The sequence below is a fragment of the Protopterus annectens genome, chromosome 11.part0, assembly GCF_019279795.1.
Source record: "Protopterus annectens isolate FY-2018-M chromosome 11.part0, PAN1.0, whole genome shotgun sequence".
NCBI classification, from domain to species: domain Eukaryota; kingdom Metazoa; phylum Chordata; order Ceratodontiformes; family Protopteridae; genus Protopterus; species Protopterus annectens.
The window spans coordinates 829,926,885-829,943,225 of record NC_056745.1 but is presented as its reverse complement, the minus strand read 5'-3'; the positions used below and the strand labels follow the sequence as shown (position 1 = coordinate 829,943,225).

The 16,341-nt window shown below is 34.9% G+C and overlaps 1 protein-coding gene across 1 annotated transcript in view; it reads right to left on the bottom strand.

Moving 5' to 3' along the window:
- The window catches only part of SLC15A5 (solute carrier family 15 member 5), a 313,596-nt gene that overhangs the window by 156,760 nt on the left and 140,495 nt on the right, over nucleotides 1-16,341 (bottom strand). The gene's annotated exons all lie outside the window — the stretch shown is intronic.

The window sequence follows — 16,341 nt, the reverse complement described above, 5'->3', positions numbered from 1 at the left end:
TGCTTATGTCTTTGCCTGGAAAAAAAACTCATGGGCAATGTTAGTTGGATCCATATGATGCTGAAAAGTTTTACAGGTGCTTTACTTCAAAAAGACTTTTGGGCACTCATTTACAAGTCTGAAAAAAATGCATGCATTATCTGTTGCCAGTTACAAACATATTTTGATCACTCCAAGCAAATATAAATGGGAAATTCTGAATGTATTACAAGTTTCAAGAGAATTTACAAGTTCCAGTATGCTATAATTTTCATCTCAGACAGTAAGCTTCTGTACTGTTCCCATGCTAAAGTAATAGACTTCTGACATTGGAGTTATACTGATCACATGAGTAACATCTCCTGTGAAGTATGCAGGTTTGAGTATTAACAAAAAGTATTTCTTCCCACAAGACCAAGCTAAACAACCTCACATTGTAATCCAACAAAGAGCATGCAATTTATGCTGTCCACGGAATTGTTAGCTTACTTAAGTTCTTTTGTTCTACTAAAATGATAGTAGTCTGGGATCATAAGACATTGTATGGCTGTCTGTTTATGAAATGAATAATGCATATGTCTGAACCACTGCCTTCCTTTCTTTAACATTAGTTCTTCTCCTCTTGTATCCAGGACATTCCTGCTGCCCTTACTGATTTTTCCTCGTGTAAAGGTGCTCACTGGTTCAGTCACTAGGCACTATCTTGCAATACGATGTATTTTCCTGGGGAGGTCAGAAAGTACTCACTGGTGGACCATATGACTGAAGCTTATCTGACTTTAAGTTTTGTTTCTAGTGGCTGATGTACTCTGATTTGGGTTACACTAACAGTACTATATTTTTTCAACCATATCTGGGTACAGCTTTTCACAAATAAATATTTGTTAAATGTAGCCCACTCTTTGCTAACAAAAAGAAGTAAAACTAGTCTTTTGTCAGTGATGCTAAGCTGAGGAAAGAAAATCGAAGTAGCTGTGGAATTCTAAAGAAAAGTAAACTTGCGTAAGCTGCACTTGCCATGAGAGTAGATGTTTGAAGTAATCACTGCTGCAGTAGCCTTTGGCTATTTTGGTTTTATCCTGCACAGGATATAACAGCCAGCCTGTCCTCTAAAGCCTCTGGCTACCCTTCAGAAATGCACCCAGGCTTATGTAGCAGGAGACACTCAGAACTTTCTTGCCCCCCCCCCTACCACCACCACCAAAAAGGAGAGAACCTACTTTCTTGAAAAATAGGAAAGTTAGGAACACATAACTTTATTTAAAAACATAACTATAACAGGACACGAAGTAGGATGGAGGGATGGTGTGCTACTTACAGCAGAGATTACTTCAAACATCTACTGTTATGGTAAGTGCAATTTACACAACTATACTACATTCATCATTAGATCACTGCTGCAGTAGCCCCTGGAGAATGGGCCTAACAAAGCCTGTAATGGACAAGGAATCCAGTTTCTAATGCTTTGAAAAGTATGTATAAAAGACCAATTAGCTACTTGGAGAATATTTCTAGAGGCCATTCCTTCCCAGTATGCCACCAAAGAAAAGCAGGCTTTAGTAGAATGTGCACTGATACTGCCTGGGCGTGATTTACACTGATGGAAATAATAAAATGCAGTAGCAAGGGACAACCATCTGAAATTATTTTGCTTTGACACTAGTTGCCTTTTCTTTATCCCACCATAGAACATACACAGCTATTCTGTTTTCATAGAGGACATACTTCTATCAGTATAATACTTAAGTAGCTTAAGTATGTTCTTTTTCAGTGGTTTTTAAGTTCAGGAAAAAATTGAGGGAGATAGATGGCTTGATTCAAAGTTAACCCTGAAACTACTACTGGCAAGAATTAAATATTTGTTAAAAAAAATAGCCATATCTCTGTGGAAAACAAAATAAGGAGAAAAACAAGAGATCCAGTTCTTATTTTATTTTTTGTAGAAAAATATTTTGAAATATCTATAAAGCCCAAAATAATCCAGGAAGCAATATTGAGAGAATACATGATGGGAAAGAGGGTGAAATTGGCCCATCTCAGTTATTTAAATATATTTTGAAAGGTTGACTAAGATTTAGTCAGAAATACATGATATGAAAATCAAGCACATCCCAGCAATCAATCAAGGCGTGTGGATTATAATTTACAGGGTTCCACAGTTCCCAAGAGACATCAGACCTCTTGATGAGGTTAGCCATTTGTAAACATAAGGTTCCACCCCTTCTAAATGCATAGGATTCCATTATCAATAGGCAATCCTAAAGTGTCTCATATGCAACATTATCCACATAGAAGGGTACTCTAACTCATAAAACAAAAGGAAATTTGTACTTGGTATAGCCTGTCTTTAGTACCCCTACATAAATATAAACTAACATCCAGACTATTTGCAGGAAAAAACACACTTCTATTACTTGCAAGACCAAGGATTTTCCTTAAATGTATCCTACTGTCTTTCATCGTTAATACCGACTACCACTACTCCTTCAATTTTGCAAACTAGCATAGCATAACCAACCCTCAAACTTATCCTAAATTTTAGACTGATCTTGGAGAGTGCTAAGATTTTACCTTCAGGTACCAATTGTATACCCCATTTTAATCTACTCTTTGCCCACTGCTCCTGCTCTACTCTTCCCTTACCAACCACTTTTCCTAATTCATTTTTGTTTAGCAAGCTCAATCACTAAATGTAATCTAAGCCACTTCTCATGTTATTTAGACAAACAGGATTTGGCTCTGAGAATTCTAAAGTTAGTCAATGCATGCTTATGCAGGGCACTGCAGTGTACAATAGACAGACATCACAACAAAGCCATGGAGTAGATATAACATTGCCTTAAAGTCTGCCCTCAGCAAACCACTAGAGTCCAAAAAAGTCCTTTCTGAGGCTTTCAACTGGTGCTTTGAGTTCTGGGTCTGTTCACTAATCAACAATAAAAAAGATGAGCTATAAAAGATAGGTACTAAGAACAGAAAACTGAATCCCTCCCTCCAACTTAAGGCCAGAAAAACCCAGATTTGTTCCCTCCCCACCATAAGAATACAATGGAAAGTGTATACAGTAAAGCTATCAGAAAGGGTCACAATATTTTGGGGACAAAGACAGTTTAATGATTTCTAATTTCCGGTTCATTAAAGTGCTATTGTCTAAACTAATGATTCAAATGTCACTCTGAAATACCCATTGCCTCTCTTTCTCTTAGACCTAACATCCTTTATCTTATTCCTGAAATACAGACTCCCAAATAATTAATGAAAACCTTATCACAATCAATGTTCTGTGGGTCTCTTAGTCTGCTCAAAGGTCTAAAATATAAATATGGGGCCTATGTAAATCTTATCTACATTAATTTTTTATTTAGCAACCTTTACTAGGTCAAGAGAAAATGCAGTAATAGTCTAGGCCTGTACTTCAAGACCTCAAATTGATGCTCTTCAGACCAGAGATTGTGAGGAACATACCATGCGCATACTCATAGAAAATGCAAGGTAAATACATCAAAAGACCATTTATGCATTGTCAATACCCACCCTCATCCCATACAACCCTTCTCAAGATGGGCAAAACAGGTCAGTCCTGAGGTATGATGACTGGAGCCAAAGCAATATTTTCTTATTTCACGACTCTCCAATAGTGCACTATGAGGACTACTATGAGGATTGCAAACAAAAATTATTCAGAGGACAAAGGTCATATTTCTCTATGGGCCACTTGTGATATATATATGTATATATGTATGTATATATATATATATATATATATATATATATATATATATATATTTATCAAAAGCTAAAGAATCCTGATAAATCTTGACAAGAGCTCCTACCCATTTATTAGGGATCCCAAACATAGGTAGCACACTGAACAAATACTAACTCAGAGACACAGTCAATTTATTATCAAGCCTGGTACTGTCAAGGGAGCTTTCCATTTTTGCTTTAACTGTAGGATACTTAAGATCCTCCACATGCTTTCATAAACTTCTGTGGAGTAAATCTCATCTGATATTATCCATTTAGATGCTCCATAAGCATTTAATCGGGGATGTCGAAATACTCATTTATAAGTTATAAATAATGTTTAACAAATATATGGATCTGTAGCTGTAGCAAACAGGAATGTTTTTGCCTGGTTCCTATGGCATCAGGATTGCTGGATATCTTCTTGAAGATGAGGGCAGTGATTCAGAATTGCTGCCAGTGAAATCCATCACATCTAGGAGTCTATCTTATATGGCTCAGCATGGAAGATAGCCACTCCCTGTTTTTAAATATTTCAAGTCTCCACTCATTTCTTTTCTACAATTACTTAAGATGCCTTACTTACTACATGGAAACAGTGGGGAAGACAGGCACATTATAGTAACTGATCTGCCTTCCAGTACCACCATCAGGAATCAAAGTTTCACTAATATTCAAAGAATGCTTGAATGCCCGCAGTATTTCTATGGTGAATGAACTACTTTCCTCTGGTCCAGGAGATCTTACTATAGTCAAAACATACATTATATCTCTCCTGGCTAACCATTAAATCCTTTGAAGTGTCACCCTAGATTTTGATTCCAAGATGCTTAAGCATAGCTATTGCATTTTAATCAATGATATATCTGATTCATTATCTGCAAAGCCGCAATACAGGAATCACATTTTTCCTGAGACAGACTCAGATCCTAACTTGAACTGTTGGCACTTAAAATGCCAACTGCTGACAAGCAGAAAAAAAGACCAAAAGTTGCTCTTCTCCTTTAAACTTCTTTTCCTCACTGCACCCCCCCCCCCCATGCTCCCTGATCTTATATACACCAACTCCAAGATCACCATACCCTGAAGAAAAGTGAATATTCTGAAAAATGGTATATAGGACTTAGAATATGTCAGTCCCTTCTTTTGGGTATTCATTCTTCGTATTAAGACTTGAAATTTTTTCTTATTCCCTAATCTCAAACCTAAATGGAAATAGTAATTAATAGTGTTATGTACTGGCCTCCAAGTCCCCATTATGTCCCTCAAAACTACTATTACTTATTTCTACATCATACATGCTCCTGGTCTTCCATTGCAGTTGAAGTAAATTCCATATGCCATAACAGAATTTAACCTACAAGGAAGTGGATGGATTGTGTATTACATACTTTTGCAGCTATGAGCAGCAATTTCAGTGAATTATTATTTTTGATTAGGTACAATTTTATTTTTTCTATATGTACTTCTGAGGTTAAAATATAAATGTTATGCAAAACTGCAAATTTAATAAACAGTAATACCGTGTAGGCTTGTTTGCAGGAAGTTCCTTATGCTATAGTTTTGTGCTGAAATATTTGTTTTATTATTTTTCCTTAGTCTTTCTTAGAGTTTGAGGTTCCCCAGTGGCATTTTCTGGTAAAACATCATCCAGAGAAAGACATGGTTTTGTATCCAATCAGGTTTGATGATAAAGCACACAAATAAACTATATGACCCCAACAACGAACACATCTGTTTTTTCAAATTTAGTAGCCAATTTTCAAGTTTGACTTGGTTATTTTATGAAATTCTTTCCCAGAAAATTAAATTTGGTTTTGACTTCTGCCTGAGTTTACTCTCTGCCCTGATTTTGTTTTCCCTATTATCACTTATTGTTATATCCCTGCTGCCTGACATCAACCCACCAACTGCCTCAATTCAACTAATCACAGACAAACAACTACGTAAATTACAAATTGCAAAGTCATAAAATTTATCTCTGTGCTACACTTACCACTATGTGAAACTGCTGTAACTAGAATCATCAGTATGCATCAAGCACTGTACCAAACCTGCTCTATTTGCTTGAATAAGAAGCCAAGCCAGCCTTTAAATCTATAAATGCTTATATGTGTTATATAATCATTGAAGGAGCTATAGCCCAAAGCATTTGACAGTCTGGCTGCAGTTGCACTTACATAACTATATAACTCACAGTACTATAACAACTTCTTGCCACTTGCACATTTATATAATATTCCCTACTGAAAACAATGTTGTTAACAAAATAAACCTTAACAAAATAAACCTTAAACAAAGGTGCCTTCCATAACACTACTATCCTGCACATGCAAACAGATGGCATAGTAAAAATATCTCAGTTTCAAATCTACTACCTTTTATGACAGTCCCATTTCAGCTGCTATAGCTCTTCTGGATCTCTGCACATCAACTCATCCATTTCTAACACATTAACAAATAAATGTGAAAGCTACATTAGCATATATTCTAATGCAAATCCTTTTAATCTCAGACAATATCACAAAAATCACAATAACAACTGTGTTATCATGAACTAGAGATATCAAATAAGTCACAAACAAAACATTCTGGCCCACTTGTTCTGTTTCAACAATCTAAGGGCCTCAAAACACTCCTTTTAGTACCCAAAGTATCTGTCATTAAGCTCCAACACAGTATACCAGCAGTATAGAAGACATTGCTTAAACTATACATCCAAGACAGATGGGGTCTGAATGAAGAGGTGATGAAATCAACAAGAAAAGAAGAATAGCATTGCTGGAACTGAATTTATCCTCAAGTCTTTGTGAGTACATTCATGTGGTGGACCAAGTTTCACAAATTCTCACCAAAATGTCACCCATATATAGACTGTATTTTTATATGGCATATATAATGGAGATCAGTGGGTTAAGAAGTAAAAAAGACAGTACAGCATCCTCAATACATGGAAATATTCCTACAACAGAGTTAGGCCAAGGTCAGGGGGAAGATGTCTCTCCTGTGGTAGAAGGAAGTAGTAGTCCATAAAAATCACAAAAACAGACTTGTCAAGAAAAGATAATAAAGATGACAAATTGGACTGTTGAGGAAAAGGAAGTAACTATGTAGTGTTACTGTTACTCATGATGCTCAGACTTTCCAGATGGAAGGTATTCAGAAAGATTAAGAGAGAAGTTAGAAGAAAAAAATGTATTTGCACATGGAAAACTGTTAAAAGCTTCAAGCAAAAATCTGAATTTATTACTACAACAGATCCATGAAAAAACACTGCATAGCCAAAGAAAACAAAAATTAAACTAGAAGTAGGCCCTCTAGAAAAAGTGCAAAATATAAAGAGCAAAACCCAGAGATTTTTGAAAGATATAAAAAAAACATAAATATGGGAAAGAAAAATAAATCTGGTATGGTGTAATATTTATGCAAACAGAGAGACAAACTAATCAATACAAAAAAGGAGCTCCAAAGATATTTGAAGAAAAATACAGGCAAAGGCACCCAGATATGGAAAATTTCACAATAAAAAATATGAAAGCAAAGACAGAATTAAAAAATAAATAAAAAAGAGGATTAGTAATGCATATGTTAAATAGAAATTGAAGGTTAATTGTAGGATTTAGTGTGGAGTATCCAAAACAGGCAATGCTGCAGCAGAATGGAATCACAGGTCACCAGATTAAGGAGTAACAGGTAGAGAAGAAGACATCTGAAGAAGATTTGCAACATGATGATACTCTGGAACCTTCTGTAAGAGACCAGTATGAAAGTTTGGTTGAAGTTGTATAGCAAGGGAAGGACCAGGAAACAGTGACAATTCTGAAACAGGCAATTTCACAGAATGATGGGCTAATGGGTTCCCATATGAAGGAGCAGAAGATGAAACAGGATGCATCTGAGCAGCATATGTCATAGACAGATGTTCTGGAACTTTCTGTAGATTATTCACTAGGAACTGAAGCAAAGAAGATGTTCTCAGTCCAGAAGATCTTGATTTAACAGAGATTGATAAACATATTAAGATAGATGGAAGAAATAGATAACAGAAATTAAATAGGACCCAAAATGTTAAAAGATTGCTAGAACAGATGAATACAGTAATAAGGACTATTAAGATAAAGTCATGTGTTATAACACAAATAAATATAATATATTACTGTGCAGCTAAATTACTAGCAGATAAAGTGTTATCACAAAAATGTAGAGCAGCAATGGAAAAAAAATGGGAGCAAGTAGAATGCCACCATGGAGACATCAAATAGAGAAAACTATAAAGCAATTAAGACAAGAGGTATCACTATTAGAAGAATATAGAAAAGCACTTAGAAAGTTAGATGTAGTAAAAGCAGTGCACACTATTAAAACAGACCAAAATCTATTATACACTAATACCGATAATAAACTAGGCATAAAAACCTCTAAGCTATGTAGATAAATATAAAGGAAAAGTACAAAATAAGCAATTTATTGATGACCCAAAACATTTTATAGAGAACTGGGAAACAAAGCAAAAAGATTAGAAACACCACCAAAACAGAAGAACTTGACACATTTTGGAGATATATTTATAAAGACCCTGTTGAACATAACAAAGATGCAGAAAAAAGATAAGAAACTGAGACAAAATTAAAAAAAACTCTAAACTAGAAAACCCCAGTCCCAGATGTAATACCTAACTTCTGGCTAAAGGTATTAACATCTTTACACAAAGATTTAACCCTGAGTAAGAATTATTTATATGGGCACCCTGAACAGAAACCAATCATAGCTAACAACTGGAAAAACAATACTCCTCCTTTAGAGTGAACCTGCAAACCTTCCTAAAATCTATAGACCATTAACTGACAATATGCAAATTATATACCGGAATTGATGCAGATAGAGCTTATAGTCATTTAGAAAAAAATTCAGTCATGACAATAGAATGGGTGGGTTAGAAACACATCCGTGTATAAGACGGGGAAGTGTTGCACAACTAGTTACTTACCTTGTCCATGTAAGGCAAGTTCGGTAACTGAACTTTTGCTGTTTATTTTTCACTCTTCAGCCATTCAATGGCTAGCCCATTTGATGGCCGAACAAAGATCTGAATAAATCTCAGTAATGCTTCAGAAGACAAAAACTAATGTTGAAAACTTCCTTGATCTCTAGAAATAAAGTCCAAACTATAAACCAGCTTGTTTTTGTTAAAGTTTTAGGGGGATTGACTGGTCCCAAAAAAAGTATTGGATCAGTTGGACAAGAAAATATGAAAAATGCTTCATACTTATCAAATAATATACAAAAATCAGTGTATACCATGATTGTATAGTCCTCTCTCTGGAAGAGGTATGGGCCTCCTCAAAGCTGATTAGATGTATAGATCTGCAGTTGTGAGACTGCATACATATCTGCTGACTTCACCATATCCAAACATTGTGAATGTTTTAAAATATGAGTAAAATAAATCTAAGATGACAGCTTTGCTTAGTTTAGCAGAAGCATTTTGGTATAAAGTAGTAATACAAATTAAATTAGAATTAGGCACAAATTAGACAGCAAATCAGTGTGCTAAAAAACAAAACAAAAGAAAGAATATAAGGAAAAGAAGCAAATAAGACAGAAAAAAGTTGAAAATCCATAAATATAGTGGCAAGTACAGAGATCTCCTGGAACAACCTCATATTGACCAAGATCTGATGCAAGAATGGTTAAGGAGAGGTGAATTGAAACCGAAAGATGAAATGTTAGTAATGGTGGCCCAGGATGGGGGGGACTAAGTACACTTTGCTTTACAAATATGGGTTTTGTAAAAAAAGAACTAGAAACACACACACATCTTGTTGCTGGATGTGATGCACTCATGGTTGAGGGCCTACATAGTGAAAGACAATAATGTGGCAAGACTGCTGCACTGGAGATTGTGCGAATACTACAATAGAGAGGTAGCTGAGAAGCACTGGGAACATGAAACAGAAAGCATTTTAGAGAATGATGAAGTTTACATCACATGGGGTCACCCATTAACAACAGTTGAAAAAACAAATGCAAGAAAACTAGATATAGTAGGCCATAAAAAAAGATAAAAGTAGCATTGATCACTGAACTTGCTACACCCAGTGATTACAGTGTATTTCATACAGAGAGACACAAAGTCATAAAATAACAAGATTTGCAGTCAGAAATGAGAACAATGTGGAAGAAATATACCCAGACAGTTCAGATAGTAACAGCAGTAACAGGTCTGATAAAAAGAATTTACAGTCACGCTTAGATATGCTATCAGTACATATAATGCTAGATGAATTATAGAAGGACTCAATTCTGGGAACATCATGGCTGCTGAGAAGAGTACATCAAAGACTGAAACAATACTCATTTCATGAACTTTAATTGTATTAAAAAGAAAAAATCCACCGACACTGTATAGCTGATAACAGTTTAATGCTCCAAGGTACACATAAAAAACACTATTGCACCAAACAACTAAGCGCTTTCGCCGAGGTTAACAAACCATTGGCATCATCAGAGTTGTTCGTATGATTTACTCCCATCATATTTATCTTATACATAATTGATACCAATTAAACAATAAAACTTTTTAAACAGCCAATACTTCTTTCTTTCATATTGTTCCCCAATGACTATGCTTCACCAAAACATCACATAAAAAACATTAACAACATTAAAAAACACTCGATGTTTTCTCAAAGCACACAGTATAAAATATGACTTTAAATACAATACATATATTTACACACTTAATATAAATATATTAAGACTACATATCATATATTACTAGTTTTTTAAAACAACAATTAATGATTGGTAAATGCATAAGTAACTGGCTGAAATTACCCAATTTTGTTATGTTTAATTTTCAAGAAGGGCTTAATTGAAATATGTTCGTTTAATCCTGGGGGGCTGGTAGCATTAGTGCGTATTTGCCACATAGATTCTCTTGCTTCCAAAATGGATTCCCAATCACCCCCCCCATCCATTATCAAATACCTTATCAATAATGAAAAATAAAATTTTTTTAAAATTCAAACACTGTCCTGAATGTAAAAACAAGGCATTATTGAAATCCCTATTTTTTATAGCTCTTATATGTTCACTAACCCTGTCTTTGAGTCTACGGGAAGTCTTCCCTACATAGAAGGATGAGCAGGACAAACAGGTGGCAACATATACTACCCTCCTAGTATTAATGTTTTTTATGTGATGTTTTGGTGACGCATAGTAATTGGGGAACAATATGAAAGAAAGAAGTATTGGCTATTTAAAAAGTTTTATTGTTTAATTGGTATCAATTATGTATAAGATAAATATGATGGGAGTAAATCATACGAACAACTCTGATGATGCCAATGGTTTGTTAACCTCGGCAAAAGCGCTAAGTTGGTCGGTGCAATAGTGTTTTTTATGTGTACCTTGGAGCATTAAACCGTTATCGGCTATACAGTGTCAGTGGATTTTTTCTTTTTAATTTTTGGTTCAGGGTCAGTGACCCAGTTGTTTTGTTACTAACTTTAATTGTATCTTGGTTTAGATGGTATCCATTTCCATTATGGTATTAGAAACCCAAAAGTCTTGGGAGAAATGAAACCAAGGCAAGAAATGTCATGTTCCAGAGTGAGTATACTACTCTCAGGAAATACAGTACTGGCAAAAGAGAAGGAAAGATTATAATATTTTTATTCATGAGTCTACAAATGTCATTCTACATCATTATCCATCACCAGCCACTCAAGGAAGAGAAGCAATACTCATAACAGTAAATTAAAGAATGCAAAAGCAGATGTAAATATTATGCATATATTTCAGTGCAAGGCACAGTGACTATTATAATGACAACTGTGCTGAAGCATTACTACTTCTGGGGGATGTTCATCTACCCTGAAGCTTGCAAGTTACAGCACTGGACTACTTAGCCTTATGTTTTTGCCAGATAATTGCTACAATGTAAAAGAATAACACTAAAACAACAGTATAAATAAGCTTGACTGGATGCTCACAAAGCAAACCAATAATTAAATATAATGTTAGCTAATCACTTAATAGGTTGTAACCCATCATTGACTAAATTAATCTACAAACCAACACCAACCATTTCAAAAACAATCAGATAATGAAGCCTAAATCAGTTAGCCATTAAGCTCAATGCATTTAACTGACACTGATTTGATGAAGCAGGTGATATACATCAAGATTTACAGATATTTAACAAAGAATAAGAAATAACATTTTACCAGGGATAAGTAAAACAAAAAAGGAACTCATGAGAAGCAGATATAAAGCATGAAACAAATGTAAAAAGCAGCTAGTCATACAGATAAAACAGAACTATGTCACTGAACTCCAAGAACAAATATCAAGATCTGCTCTGAATTTTGGAACTCAAGTAATAAGCAGCTTGGGAAAATAAGAAATATGATAGTTAATCCTATTGTCCTATCTATTTACCTACATACCTACCACTCTCTCTCGCCATACTCTGAACACATTCACTACCTTTTTGGCATCTATAATTCAGCAATACCCTGTGAATTAGTATTCATTGCATAAACCCACTATCACTTGACCATGGGCTGCCAGCAGCTTGAATTCTCAATTGTTTCTATCATTACTTTAAAGAAACTACCATCAAAGCTAAAATATCTTGGATCAAGGTGGTCTGTTACCACCTTACCTAAATAAAACTGTTCTCATTCATTGCATACCATTAATAAAGCCTACCAATAGGAAATTACATGACAGATGCTTTCCAGCTATGATAACCCCACTCTTTAAAAGTATAGATGGTCACAGGGTAGAAACTACAGATGGCTCAGCATTCTGAACCCATTATTAAAAATATTGGGATATATGGCCCATAAGCAATTAACTAAATATTGATACGTTCCCCTTATAGCCATCCAAATAGCATTACTAAAGTTGGCAAACTGTGTTACAATACATTGAGATAAAAATGATTGTATATCAGTGCATCATTTCTTGATTTTACAAAGGCTTTTGATACAGCCAGCCACTCAGTAACTTTGTCAGGTTACAAACTACAGATGGTAACAATTTTGCTACCTCTTGTTTCTCAGCTACTTTGAAAATTATTCCCACGCTGTAGCCTGGCAGAATGTATACCTGTGGCATCCATCTCTATCACAGAAGTCCCCCAGGGGTCAATGCATGTGCACACTAGTAGAATTTGACTCATCCAATATCCAGATGATTCCAGTCTTCTTTACAGAGATGAGAACCTACCAGATCTAATAGCAAATATACAAGAAGGAACAGGTACCCTCATCAGCTGGTTAAACTAGAGTAATCATTCTTTGCACAAAAGGAAAATTGAGCTATTCAAACCTGCATATCCATCACTGCAAATCACAGAACAGTTAAGCTGCACAACTATCCAAAAGGAAAAAGGACCAATAAAATATAGTATGTAAATGGAAATATGTTATTTTCACCATTGAGTGCATTATTATTTCCAAGAACATGTCAGAATCATTAAGGAGGTTAACAAAACTAACTGGCACACTCAACAGAGTAAAGTTATGTCTCCTTAAAGAAGCTAACAGCAGCCTTGCTGTTACCAAAAGGATTAGATGGAACCATAGCACATGATAATCCTAAACTCTGTTTTTTCACAGAAATATGAAAACTTTGGAGAAGCCAATTTACTTCTAGCTAGCCAATGAGTTCTCACCAATGTAAATCATTAAATGTCTTAATCTGGTTACCCTTGTTATGTTCACATATAAAATTCTGAACTCCCATCCCTGTCCCAGCCTAGCATTTATTTTAACCTGCTATATACCAAGAAGAGAACTTAGGGTTATAAATCAGTTCTTAATGAACAAGTGCAAAGGAAACAGAAAAATAGATAACAGTTTACTAAACAATTACATTGCATAAAACAGAAGTCTGTACTTATTCACATTATGTCAACAATGCCTACTTCAGCAAATTTACTAAAGGAGTGAGACACACTCAGGGCACAGAACTGATCATGTTGAATTCCTGAATTGTTAGTGCTCGGAAGGCTTGAACTGTTCTTTTTATCAAATGTTATTGTTTGTAACAGGGGATCAATTCATATTCACTTATTACTGAGGCACTGCTCCAGATTACCAAACATTGCTGAGATCTGAGAGCCACTGGTCCATATAACCCCCACGTATGGTCTGGATATCAACAAGACTGTAAATGTGGTTTTATAGCTGTTCTCCTCTACAGCACACATGATGAAACTATAAAGCATTTAAAACAAGAAGTACTGAAGTGTACAATAAGGCAAAAATATAACTATACTTTATTTCAAATGTGCAAAATGCTCTTGAAGCTGCACATTTCATTTTAAGCCAGTTAACATGTCAAAAGAGTTACCAGTAGTGGAGAGAATGTTTTGAGCTAATGTAGCAACTTCTAGGTTTTAAAGCTGGTACGTTTACAGACTCTTGATATGAATGAGCCATTTAAAATAAATTCAGATTTTCAGTTTTGATATATATGAAACAATACATTTGCAGATGCAGGACTGCAAAGAAATGCACTTTTGATGATTTGTGCTTTAATCGACATGTCAGTTTTAAACAATATTAGGTGGAGCTCCATATGTTTAAAATGTTATAATGAAACAGGTACACTACATCCTCCATAGGCTCCAAGTTTTAAAACTTGTGTAAGGCTGGTTTTCTGAATTTCCACCTTATGCATGGGTTACTAAATAAGTAAATTGGGACTACGTTTATGCTGTGATACCTTTGTCAAAAGACCTGTAGAAAAAAATAATGCAAAAAGATATGGCATGCTTACCTCAGGCTGTGACCGCCTTAAAAAGAATGAATGTGTGTCTTCAGTTCAGGGAAGAAGATGGTCCATAGTTTTCAATAATGCATACAGCTGAGGGGACTGTGGGGATCAAGGATCAGGATCCATATGGGAAAGGTAGAAAGAATAGTAGGAAAAAACTGGAACATGTTTATTATCACATAAAATATTAAAGGCCATTTTTTGTTACAGGGATTTGGTTGCTTGACATTGACAAAGTTCAATACCTACATTAATACCGGCATCTTTACAAAGTGCCTTATGTTTGAGGAAGGAAGCTTTAATGGATGAACTGAGAAGTTTATCTTTTTTTTAATTTTTATTTTATTTTATACATAACTAACACTGCCTGCTGACCAATTACTTTTGATCCACATGATAATTGGTAGTTGGGTGGTTGGACTATGGTCAGAATATTAAGAAGAGATGCAGGGGATTGTGATTGTTTGTTTCCTTTAATTCAGATATATAGACAAGAGAATACAAATACAGATGATTGTTTTCTTTATTTCAGTGATGTAACTATTTCACAGTAGGAGAATTAGGTAAGTCAGGAAGTGTCACCATTGACAAAGATGAGACTGGGGGAATTGAGCCCCCCCCCAGAAAGTTTATTTCAGAAATATGGGCATACGAATAAGAAATATAGTGGATTAAATTTATTTTTTTCAGGGATTTAAACCAATTTTACAGTAGGACAATTAGGTATATTAGCACTGTCTCTATCACCAAAGCTATAGTCATAAAGGGATTTTTTAACAGAAATATGCTTGCATTTCTATTAACAGTTCTTGTCTGTATCAGGCAATGATGGGGTTTGCCTTATTGCATGTTAGCGTACTCAACAAATTACTGGACTACAACTAGTCTTTCCTGGTGGTGAAAAGAACAGTGGTTTAGGCAATAATTTCAAAGCTGTGCTTTGCTATCACTATATTCATCACTTTAAACTTCCCAAACTGCAGCATTCAGTTCCTATCACTAATTAGTCAATGAGGAGGATTGAATCCGCTGCATATTAGACAGCTCCGCTAAGTCCTGAACTAAACCCACAACATGTGAAATGGAATTTTAGGACAGAGTAGTACAAAAAGATATAACATTAACTTTTTTTACATGTAACAAGAAGTACACTGAAAACAAATCACTTTCAAACTGAACATGTTTTTTTTTAACAACGAAAAAAAGGCACTAGCACTTCTGAAAACCAATAAACCGAAAAATAAGTGCCAGGAAACGTTGAAACTCAGTCCATGCAGTTTTTTTTTAAATTACCAACAAACGAGTGCCAATTCTCATAAATAAAATAAATAAAAATACATCTTGCCTTGTACTTATGATTATTTATTGATGACTGTCTTAGCTCAAAGACACGATTTTCTGATGGGACTGAACATCTCCACAGTATATACTGTAGCTAAAAACAAGAAAAACAGTAGTCCAAAACAGAGATAGGGAAGTGTCCATTAGGTATATAATGAAATACAACAGGCATACATATCAAATAAGATCTGGAATACAGAAGTATTGGATTATACTTAAATCTGATATTGAGTTAAGTAAAATTATAGGAGAAAGACCACAATTTACCTATAGAAGAGAAAGGAACGTAAAGCAGTTTCTATAGTATAAAGATTTAAGTGAGGGTAAACCTAAAAAAGTAGCACAGGATGGTTTAAAATCTACGGTCCTGTCCTATAGTTGTCATTTTTGCAGATATATAAATACATTTAATGAATTTATACATCCGCACACTTATAGAAAATTATCTTTTGCAGAGTATGTAACGTGTAATACCCAGGA